Below are 11135 nucleotides of genomic sequence, written 5' to 3'. Positions count from 1 at the left end.
AACGGCCACGACCCTAACCCGGACCCGGTCGTGATGACGCATCTCGTGAAGACAAGGCCAGCCGACGCTTCCCATTTTCCAAGTTATTAATAGTTAAGCATTTAAGAAAACGGTCTAAATATGATAAAATAAATCTGAAATAACAATGATAACATAAATACGCGGAACAACACCCATACACAGCCTTAACCGGGGTGTCACTAGTTATGAGCATCTATAAGTCATAATACAAATCCGCTAAGTCAATAAACTAGTACAACTGTCTGAAAAGAGATAGAAGTGATAAAGGAGTAGAGACACGGGGTTGCGGACGCCAACAACTACCTCATGAACTCCGAATATCCGTTTGAAGCTGGAGGGATCAACACTCGGGAGCAGAACCAGCTACGCCTGAATCTGCACACGGGGTGCAGGGAGTAAAGTGTGTACTCCAACTCAGTGAGTAACAAATGTAAATAAAGACTGAAAGAAAGAAATCACGTAAGGCACAAAGCATTCTATAATGAAGCAGTAAAACTATTTAAAATCCGTAAATCAGTGAAAGATAGGTAAAATTCTTTAACTCAAGTGTAGTTTCATGAAAAGCCTTTTTCAATAATTAAGTAGGTAATTGACAGTCAATTATGAAAAGTAAACACATAAAGGCTCGCCCCTCGGGCACAGTATCAACAAATCCTCCCCTTGGGCAACATCTTAGAGCAGTATCAGCCCCTTAGGCAATCACATAGAACGATACCAGCCCCTCGGGCTCAATCTCACATCACAATGGGTACCCGCGCTCACTTGGGGTGTACAGACTCCTGGAGGGACCCCTTACGGCCCAAACACAATAACAAGCCATGTCGTGGCATCAAAACTAGGCCCTCGACCTCATATCAATCAAGTCACCTCGTGGTGTACATATCTCAGGCCCTCGGCCTCAAATCAGTATCAATGTTTCCTCACAACATGGGTCATCGACCTTACTTAATAAAAAATCCTCACAAGCCACTCGGGCAATAGTAAAACATGATTCTCAACCCAAAATATCATTTAAAAGATCATGTAAGTGTCTAAAACAGAGTAAACATGGCTGAGTACAAAAATAGTGAAATATAACATGACTGAGTTCAAGTATAAAGTCAAAACAGTGAGGAAATACCAGTAAAAATCCCCGAAGGGTTCAAATAGTTGGCACAAGGCCCAAATATGGCGTTCAACCCAAATCATAATGATAGCAAATAGATTTCAGTCAAATACGCAGTAAATTAGTCATCCGGGACGAACTAAGTCACAATCCCCAACAGTGCACGACCCCACGCTCATCATCAAGCGTGTGCCTCACCTCAATATAGCACTACGATGTGCAATCCGGGTTTCGAACCCTTAGAACATCATTTACAATCATTACTCACCTCGAACCGGCTAAATCTCTAGCTCGCGACACCTTTGCCCCTCGAATCAGCTTCCACTCACGTCGAATCTATCCAAAATCATAACGAGGACGTCAAAATATGCTAAGCAAACGAAGCCAAAGCGAAAACAATCATTAAAGGACACAAATCCCGAAATTACCAAATCCCGACCCCTCGAGCCCACATCTTGGAATTCAATAATTTTTTACACCAATAGGTTCCTTATCTCCCCACGAGTTCATACATATCACAAGTTCTGAAATCGGAGTCCAAATGACCCCTCAAATCCTCAATTTAAGTCTCTTAATCTCAAGCCCTAATTCTTCAATTTTAGGCTTAGATTCCATGATTTATTAGGTAGATTACACATAATGATCGAGTTTTAAGTCCAAGAATCTTACCTCCAAGTGATTCCCCTTGAATCCCTCTTCAATTTCCTTCTAAAAAGCTCCAAAAATAACCAACTATAGAGGAAATAAGCCCCAAAATCGCGGACAAGACGAGCTTAAAAACCTTCTGCCCAGGCATTAATTCCTTCTTTGCGAACGCGGTCAAAGCCTCGCGTTCGCGAAGCACAAAATTCCGCTGACCAAAACTCTCCTTCGCGAACGCAACCCTACCACCGCGAACGCGATGCTTCAGCCTCTCAATCCTACGTAGAACGCGACAATGCCTCTCGCAAACGCGAAGGCCAAGCCTGATGCCTCCCTTCCTGACCCTTCGCGAATGCGAGGGTCCACTCGCGAACGTGAAGACCAAAATACCTGCAACTGCTGGGACTCAAAATCTGCAACTTTCTTAACTCCAAAATGATCTGTTCAACCCCTCGAAACTCATCCGTGGTCCCCGGGACCTCAACCAAAGGCACGAACATAACCCAAACCTTATTCAAACTTGTAACAACCTTCAAAATACCTCAAACAACATCAAATCAACCAAAACACATCGGATTCAAGCCTAAGTTTCCAAAATCCTCCGAATTCTGTTTTGATAAAAAAACCAACCAAACCACGTCCTAATGACCTGAAATTTTGCACACACGTCTCAAATGACACAACAGAACTACGGCAATTCTCGAAATTCCATTCCGACCCCTATATCAAAATCTCACCTACCAACCAGAAATCGCCAAAATATCAACTTCGCCAATTCAAGCCTAAATCTACTCCGGACCTCCAAAACCCATTCCGATCACACTCCTAAGTTCCAAATCACCTCCTGAAGCTGACCGAACAACGGAACTCACCTTCAATCCCTCTAACACATAAGTCAACTTCCGGTTGACTTTTCCAACTTAAACTTCCTTAAAAAAGACTAAGTGTTTCAAACTTTAACAAAATCATTCTGGATGCGATCCAACCAACCCGATACCACATAACACGGATAAAAAAAGCATAAAGAAGCAAAAATGGGAAAAATGGAGCGGTAATTCATGAGATTACTGGCTGGGTCGTCACATCCTCCCCAACTTAAACAAACGTTCGTCCTCGAACGAGTCAAGAAACGTACCTGAAGCCTCAAACAGGTGAGGATATCTGCTCCGCATCTCCCGCTCGGTCTCCCAGGTAGCCTCCTCCACGGGCTGACCTCTCCACTGCACTTTCACTGAAGCTATATCCTTTGACCTCAAGTTTCGAACCTGATGACCCAAAATAGCTACTGGCTCCACATCATAGGTCAGATCATCATCCAACTGAACCGTACTAAAATCCAGAACATGAGACGGATCTCCAATATACTTCCGGAGCATAGAAACATGGAATATAGGATGCACGCTCGATAAGCTGGGTGGCAAAACAAGCTCATAAGCCACCTCCCCAATCCTTCAAAGCACCTCAAAAGGCCCAATGAACCGCGGACTCAACTTCCCTTTCTTCCCAAATCTCATAACACCCTTCATGGGTGAAACCTTCAACAGAACCTTCTTGCCAACCATGTAGGACACATCTCGAACCTTCCTATCAGCATAACTCTTTTTCCTCGACTGCGTTGTATGAAGTCTCCCCTGAATCACCTTCACTTTTTCCAAAGCATACTGCACCAAATCAGTCACCAATAGCCTAGCCTTACGGGGCTCGAACCAACCAACTGGTGATCTACACCTCCTCCCATACAAAGCCTCATATGGAGCCATCTGAATACTCGACTGGTAGTTATTGTTATAAACAAACTCTACAAGTGATAGAAACTGATCCCATGACTCTCCAAAATCAATGACACAAGCACGCAACATGTCCTCCAATATCTGAATAGTACGCTCGAACTGCCCGTCCGTCTGAGGATGAAAAGCTATGCTCAACTCAAATTGAGTACCCAGCTCTCGCTGCACAGACCTCCAAAACTGCGATGTAAACTGAGTGCCCCTATCTGAAATGATGGAAACTGGGACACCGTGCAAACGAACAATTTCCCGAATATAGATCTCTATTAACCGCTCTGAAGAATAAGTAGTACACATAGGAATAAAGTGCACGGACTTGGTCAGCCAATCCACAATCACCCAAATAGCATCGAACTTTCTCAAAGTCCGTGGAAGTCCAACAACAAAGTCCATAGTGATCTTCTCCCACTTTCACTCCGGAATATCTATCCACTGAAGCAAGCCACCTGGTCTCTGATGCTCATATTTCACCTGCTAACAATTGAGACACCGAGCTACAAATCCCACAATATCTTTCTTCATTCTCCTCCACCAATAGTGCTGCCTCAAATCCTGATACATCTTTGCAGCACCCGGATAAATGGAATGCCGCGAGCTATGGGCCTCCTCCAGAATCAACTCCCGAAGCCCATCCACATTAGGCACATAAATCCGGCCCTGCATCCCAATACCCCATCATCACCAATGGTCACATCTCTAGCATCATCATGCTGAACTCTGTCCTTAAGGACAAGCAAATGCGGATCATCATACTGGCGCTCTTTGATGCGATCATATAAGGAAGACCGAGAAATCACACAAGCCAATACTTGGTCGGGCTCCGAAATATCTAGCCTCACGAACCGATTGGCCAAGGCCTGAACATCAATTGCAAGAGGTCTCTCCCTAACTGGAACATATGCCAAACTCCCCATACTCACTGCCTTTCGGCTCAAAGCATCGGCCACCATATTGGTCTTCCCTGGATGGTACAATATAGTGATATCATAATCCTTAAGCAACTCCAACTATCTCCGCTGTCTCAAATTAAAATCCTTTTGCTTAAACAAATGCTGAAGACTACGATGATCAGTGAACACCTTACAAGATACGCCATACAAGTAATGTCTTCAAATCTTCAATGCGTGAACTATGACAGCCAACTCCAAATCATGAACGGGGTAGTTCTTCTCATGGGGCTTCAACTGACGAGAAGCATAAGCAATAACTCTACCCTCCTACATCAACACACAACCAATCCCAACTCTCGACGCATCACAACACACGGTATATGAACCTGAAGTTGATGGCAAAACTAACACTGGAGTTGTGGTCAAAGCTGTCTTGAGCTTCTGAAAGCTCTCCTCACACTCGTCCGACCATAAAAATGAAGTACCCTTCTGAGTCAACTTGGTCAAGGGCGATGCGATAGATGAGAATCCCTGAACAAACTGGCAATAATAGCCTGCCAAACCAAGAAAGCTGCGAATCTCTGTGGCAGAGGACGGTCTGGGTCAACTCTAAACTGCCTCTACCTCCTTCGGATCAACCTGAATACCCTTGTTGGACACCACGTGCCCCAAGAAAGCCACTGAACTAAGCCAAAACTCACACTTGGAGAACTTTGCATAAAGTTTCTCCTCCTTCAATCTCTGCAACACAACTCTCAAATGCTCCGCATGCTCCTCCTGACTACACGAGTACACCAGAATATCATCAATGAAGACTATGATAAATGAGTCGAGATAAGGCTGAAACACACTGTTCATCAAATGCATGAACACTGTTGGGGCATTGGTCAGCCCAAAAGACATTACCAAGAACTCATAATGACCATATCGGGTCCTAAAAGCTGTCTTAAGAATATCCGAGTCCCTGATCTTCAACTGGTGATAACCTGAACGGAGATCAATCTTGGAGAACACCCTCGCTCCCTGAAGCTGGTCGAATAAATCATCAATGCGAGGCAAAGGATACTTGTACTTAATTGTTACTTTGTTCAATTGCCTATAATCAATGCACATTCTCATAGTGTCATCCTTCTTCTTCGCAAATAGAACCGGCGCACCCCAAGGTGACATACTAGGCCGAATGAACCCTTTATCAAGGAGTTCTTAAAGTTGTTCTTTTAATTCCTTCAACTCCGCTGGTGCCATACGATACAGGCGAATAGAAATGGGCTGAGTGCCCGGCACCAGGTCACTACCAAAATCAATATCCCTGTCCGGAGGCATGCCCGGCAGGTCTGCAGGAAACACATCAGGAAATTCTCTCACAACTGGAACAGAATCAATACTGGGAGTCTCAGCACCGACATCCCTCAAAAAGGCTAGATACGAAAGATAACCCTTCCCAACCATACGTTGGGCTTTCAAGAATGGGATCACTCTACTGGAAACATAATCAGTCACACATTGCCACTCAATCCGGGGCACACCCGGTATAGCCATTATGACTATCTTAGCATGACAGTCCAGAATAGCATGACACAGAGATAGCCAATCCATGCCCAAAATGACATAGAAATCCACCATACACTAATAAAAGATCCACACGGGTCTCCAGACCCCAATAGTCACCACACACGACCGGTACATATGGTCTACAACAACAGTATCGCCCACCGGGGTAGATACATGAACATGTGAAGCAAGAAACTCACAGGGCGTACCCAGATACGAGCAAAGTATGATGACACATAAGAAAAGGTGGAACTGGGATCAAATAATACAGAGGCATCTTTGTGGCAGACTAAAACAATACCTGTAATAACAGCATCTGAAGAAATAGCATCGGGTCTGCCTGGAAGTGCATAGAAATGGGCCTGACCACCACCTGATCGACCTCTCCCTCTGGGGTGACCCCTAGCTAACTAACCTCCACCCCTAGCTAACTGAGCGGGTGGTGGTGAAGAAACTGGTGCTAAAGCCGATGATTGACCTCTCTATTAAGATGAACTAGCAAAATGACGAGGACACTGCCTCCACATGTGACCCATCTCGCCACACTCATAACAACTCCCAAGTGCTGGAGAAGGGGACTGAAGGGAACCCCTCGCACCGGAGTGACTAGCAGATGCACTTGGCATAGAAGAGCCCTGAACTGATAGAGCACGGGTCGAACTCTAGGGCACTAAGTAATGACTGGCCTTGATGAGAACTATGAGAACCATGACCCGACGATGCCTCACAATGACTTGGGTGAGTAGACTGAGCATGCCTGAATGAACGACCTCGGTCGTGCTGAAACTGACCCCTCGAAGAAGAACCACTATAGCTACTAGATCCTCGAGGCCTCTTGGCCTCCCTCTCCTCTCGCTCCCAGTGACGAACAAACTCAATCTCCGGGGCAATATCCACAACCTCCTCGAACGTAGCACCAATCACCCTCTCCCTGGTTATGAGAATACGAAGCTAATAAGTGAGGCCATCAACAAACCTCCTAATCCTCTCTCTATCTGTCGAAACCATCCAAATAGCATGACGAGCTAACTCGGAGAACCTCATCTCGTACTACGTCACAGTCATCTCTCTTTGACGTAACCACTCAAACTCCCTACGCAGCTCCTCTCTGCGAGACTGCGGCACATACTTCTTTAGAATGAGAACGGAGAACTGCTGCCAGGTACGGGGTGCTGCACCAACAGGCCTATGCCTCTCAAAAGCCTCTCACCAAGTGAAGGCAGCTCTACAAAACTGATAAGTAGTGAAAGCGACCCCGCTGGTCTCCAGAATACCCGTTGTACGAAGTATCCTCTAGCACTTGTCTAAGAAACCCTGGGCATCCTCGCCCTCTGCACCACTGAAGGTCGGAGGCTGCAGTCTACCAAACCTCTCCAACCTACGCTGCTCATCCTCCGGCATAGCAGGAACTACATAGTCCTGAGCAGATGCAACCGGTTGGGCTGGATGTGCCCCCGGCATCTGAAGTCCCTGCACGACCTGCTCAGGTGTGCGAGTGGCGGGAGTCTGATTGCCTCCCCCGGCCTGAGAAGTAGCTGCGCCTGTAGTGGCTGAAACTGCTTGAGCTAGGCCAGTGCAAACTGATAAGATCTGAGCCAAGGCCTCCTGAAGACCCGGAATCACCATGGGCACAGCTGGTGCTGCTGGAGCACCCATAACTGGGATCTGATCCTGAATTGGGGCAGCTGGTGGATCTGCAGGTGCTGCCCTAGCTGCTCTACCCCTACCAAGACCATGACCACATCCTCGGCCTCTAGTTACCATGACTGGTGGTACTGGTGGTCATCCATCCTGACCGGTAGCGCGTGTCCTCACCATCTGTGAGAGAATAGAACAACAAAAGTTTAGTACTCGGATCAACAAGTTTGCACGACAAGAGTTTCAAGAATATAAATTTTCCTAAAGGTTCTGCAGCCTCTCGAGGATAAATACAGACGTCTCCGTATCGATCCAAGAGACTCTACTAAACCTTCTTATGACTCATGAGACCTATGTAACCTAGACTCTGATACCAACTCGTCACGACCCTAACCCGGACCCGGTCTTGATGGCGCCTTTCATGAAGACAAGGCCAGCTGACGCTTCCCATTTTCCAATTTATTAATAGTTAAACATTTAAGAAAGCGGTCTAAACAAAATAAAATAAATTTGAAATAACAACGATAACATAAATACGCGGAAGAACACCCATACATGGCCCTAACCGAAGTGTCACTAGTCATGAGCATCTATAAGTCATAATACAAATCTGCAAAGTCAATAAACTAGTACAACTATCTGAAAAGAGATAGAAATGATAAAGGAGTAGAGACACGGGGCTGCGAACGCCAATAGCTACCTCGTGAACTCTGAATGTCCGCTTGAAGCTGGAGGGATCAGCACTCGGGAGCGGAACCAGCTACGCCTGAATCTGCACACGGGGTGTAGGGAGTAAAGTGAATACTCCAACTCAGTGAGTAACAAATGTAAATAAAGACTGAAAGCAAGAAATCATGTAAGATACAAAGCATTCTATAATGAAGCAGTAAAACCATTTAAAATTCGTAAATCAGTGAAAGATAGGTAAAATTCTTTAACTCAAGTGTAGTTTCATGAAAAGCATTTTTCAATAATTAAGCAGGTAATTGACAGTCAATTATGAAAAGTAAACACATAAAGGCTCGCCCCTCGGGCACACTATCAACAAATCCGCCTCTCGGGCAACATCTCAGAACAGTACCAGCTCCTCGGACAATCACATGGAACAATACCAGACCCTCAGGCTCAATCTCACATCACAATGGGTACCCGCGCTCACTAGAGGTGTACAGACTCCTAGAGGGGCCCCTTACGGCCCAATCGCAATAACAAGCCATCTTATGGCATCAAAACTAGGTCCTCGGCCTCATATCAATCAAGCCACCTCGTGGTGTACATATCTCAGGCCCTCAGCCTCAAATCAGTATCAGTGTTTCCTCACAACAAGGGCCCTCGGCCTTACTCAGTTAAAAATCCTCACAAGCCATTCAGGCAATAGTAAAACATGACTCTTAGCCCAAAAATATCATTTAAAAGATCATGTAAGTGTTTAAAATAGAGTAAACATGGCTGAGTGCGAAAACTGTGAAATATAACATGACTGAGTTCAAGTATAAAGTCAAAACAGTGAGAAAATACCAGTAAAAATACCCGAATGGTTCAAATAGTTGGCACAAAACCCAAATATGGCGTTCATCCCAAATCATGATGATAGCAAATAGATTTCAGTCAAATACGCGGTAAATAGTCATTCGGGACGGACTAAGTCACAATCCCCAATAGTGCACGACCCCACGCTCATCATCAAGCGTGTGTCTCACCTCAATATAGCACTACGATGTGCAATCCGAGTTTTGAACCCTCAGAACATCATTTACAATCATTACTCACCTCGAACCGGCTAAATCTCTAGCTCACGACGCCTTTGCCCCTCGAATCGGCCTCCACTCACGTCGAATCTATCCAAAATCAGAATGAGGACGTCAAAATATGCTAAGAGAATAAAGCCCAAGCGAAAACAATCATTAAAGGGCACAAATCCCGAAATTACCAAAACCCGACCCCCTGGGCCCATATCTCAGAATTTAATAATTTTTATACCAATAGATTTTTTATCTCCCCACGAGTTTATACATATCACAAGTTCTGAAATCAGAGTCCAAATGACCCATCAAATCATCAATTTAAGTCTCTTAATCTCAAGCCATAATTCTACAATTTTAGGCTTAGATTCCATGATTTATTAGGTAGATTTCACATAATGATCGAGTTTTAAGTCCAAGAATCTTACCTCCAAGTAATTCCTCTTGAATCCCTCTTCAATCTTCTTCCAAAAAGCTCCAAAAAACGACCAACTATGGAGGAAATAAGCCCTAAAATTGCGGATAAGACGAGCTTAAAAACCTTCTGCCCAGGCATTAATTGCTTCTTCGCGAACGCGGTCAGAGCCTCGCGTTCGCAAAGCACAAAAATTCCGTTGACCAAAACTCTCCTTCGCGAACGCAACCCTACCATCGCGAACGCGATGCTTCAGCCTCTCTAACCTACACGAACGCGACAATGCCCCTCGCGAACGCGAAGACCAAAATACCTACAACTGCTGGGACTCAAAATCTGCAACTTTCTTTACTCTAAAATGATCCGTTCAACCCCTCGAAACTCACCCGAGGCCCCCGGGACCTCAACTAAAGGAACCAACATAACTCAAACCTTATTCAAACTTGTACCAACCTTCAAAACACCTTAAATAACATCAAATCAACCAAAATACATTGGATTCAAGCCTAAGTTTCCAAAATCCTCCGAATTCTGCTTTTGATAAAAAACCTAACCAAACCACGTCCGAATGACCTAAAATTTTGCACACACATCCCAAATGATACAACGGAACTACTGCAACTCTCGGAATTCCATTCCGACCCCTATATCAAAATCTCACCTACCAACCAGAAATTACCAAAATATCAACTTCGCCAATTCAAGCCTAAATCTACTCCGGACCTCCAAAACTCATTCCGATCACACTCCTAAGTTCCAAATCACCTCTCGAAGCTGACCAAACCACCACAACTCACCTACGAGCCCTCTAACACATAATCCAACTTCCGGTTGACTTTTCCAACTTAAACTTTCTTAAAAGAGACTAAGTGTCTCAAACCTTACCAAAATCATTCCGGATTCGATCTGACCAACCCGATAACACATAACACAGATAAACAAAGCATAAAGAAGCAAAAATGGAAAAAATGGAGCGGTAATTCATGAGACGACTGGCCGAGTCGTCACATGAACAAAGAACCACTCACTCTCACAAAGAAATTCATGTACATTCCGTGTTTGTACTATAGGCTTGACCGTTGTGTATATCTCCACTAATCTAAACTCGCAAAGTCCAAGATCAATTAAGTCTTTACGAGTTGTAATGTAGGCTAAGGGAGGGGTAGGATATTTTTGGTATAGTGGCTAACCCTCCTAAGAACTTTAATACACTACATTTAACTTTCAAATACACACTTTTCATGACCAATTCAAACAATGCCACGAAACCATATACAACTTGGCCCTTCTTCTTTAAGTACAATTATGCATTCACTAGCCCGAATCATGATGAATAGGAGGTGT

This window comes from Nicotiana sylvestris, chromosome 2 (genome assembly GCF_000393655.2).
Source record: "Nicotiana sylvestris chromosome 2, ASM39365v2, whole genome shotgun sequence".
Taxonomy (NCBI): Eukaryota; Viridiplantae; Streptophyta; class Magnoliopsida; order Solanales; family Solanaceae; genus Nicotiana; species Nicotiana sylvestris.
The sequence above is the reverse complement of the archived record's forward strand: the minus strand, read 5'-3'. Positions refer to the sequence as shown.